The 1164-nt window shown below is 41.5% G+C and overlaps 1 protein-coding gene across 1 annotated transcript in view; it reads left to right on the forward strand.

Moving 5' to 3' along the window:
* Nucleotides 1–1164, forward strand: part of KIF5B (kinesin family member 5B) — a 51363-nt gene that overhangs the window by 34373 nt on the left and 15826 nt on the right. The gene's annotated exons all lie outside the window — the stretch shown is intronic.

Raw genomic sequence — 1164 nt, forward strand, 5'->3', positions numbered from 1 at the left:
AAAAAAAAAAAAAAAAAAAAGACAATCTTAACCATCTGTGAACAAAGATGTTTTACCTATTTCTTCCCAAACTTTATTAATTGTAACACTAATTATTGTACTGGAATTTGGAGGGGGGGGTGGTTTGTTTTGTTGAGACAGAATCTCACTTTGTAGCCCTTGGTAGAGTGCCATGGTGTCAACAGATCACAGCAACCTCAAACTCTTGGGCTTAAGTGATTCTCTTGCCTGAGCCTCCTAAGTAGCTGGGACTATAGGTGCCCACCACAGTGCCCAGCTATTTTTAGAGACTAGGTCTAGCTCTGGCTCAGGCTGGTCTCCAATCTGTGAGCTCAGGCAGTTCACCTGCCTTAACCTCCCAGAGTGTTAGGAATGCAGGTGTGAGCCACCTCACCTGGCCTACACTGGAATTTTGTGATGAAACCTAAGTTTCATCAGAAACTTAGGAATGTTATCATTCAGGAATGTTAACAGTGACCACAATTCCTCTTGGTTGAACTTGAGCTACCTAAACATCTTTTTACTTACATTTTTAAACTGAACTTGTACATGATTAGTGATGAATTTCCTGAAGCAGTCTTGTAAGAAAGAAATACAAAAATTGGCTTGGCACCTGTGGCTCAAGTGGCCAAGGCACCAGCCACATACACCAGAGCTGGCAGGTTCGAATCCAGCTCGGGTCTGCCAAACAACAATGACAACTACAACCAAAAAGCTGGGCACTGTGGTCCCAGCTACTTGGGAGGCTGAAGCAAGAGAATTGCTTAAGCCCAGGAGTTGGAGGTTGCTATGAGCTATGATGTCACGGCATTCTACCCAGGGCAACAGCTTGAGACTCTGTCTCAAAAGAAAAAGAAATATAAATATTGAAAGAGGCAGGATTCATCAGTTTTTAAGTTTACATTTATTTTCCATGTAGGCATGTATTAACATTATTTTAAGTTTTGAAAAGTGGGGAATATAAACAGTAAGCTCTATTTACTTTCCTTTTATTGAAAATAGTAATGGTAGAAAATTACTGTTGAATGACAAATTCCACATTTCCTATAGATGTTGAGTTATATTAAAATATATTTTATTTTGGCTCGGCGCCTATAGCTCAACCGGCTAAGGCGCCAGCCACGTACACCTAAGGTGGCGGGTTCGAATCCCCAGCCCGGACCC

The sequence above is a fragment of the Otolemur garnettii genome, unplaced genomic scaffold (genome assembly GCF_000181295.1).
Source record: "Otolemur garnettii isolate 467f Iridium unplaced genomic scaffold, OtoGar3 scaffold00019, whole genome shotgun sequence".
Taxonomy (NCBI): domain Eukaryota; kingdom Metazoa; phylum Chordata; class Mammalia; order Primates; family Galagidae; genus Otolemur; species Otolemur garnettii.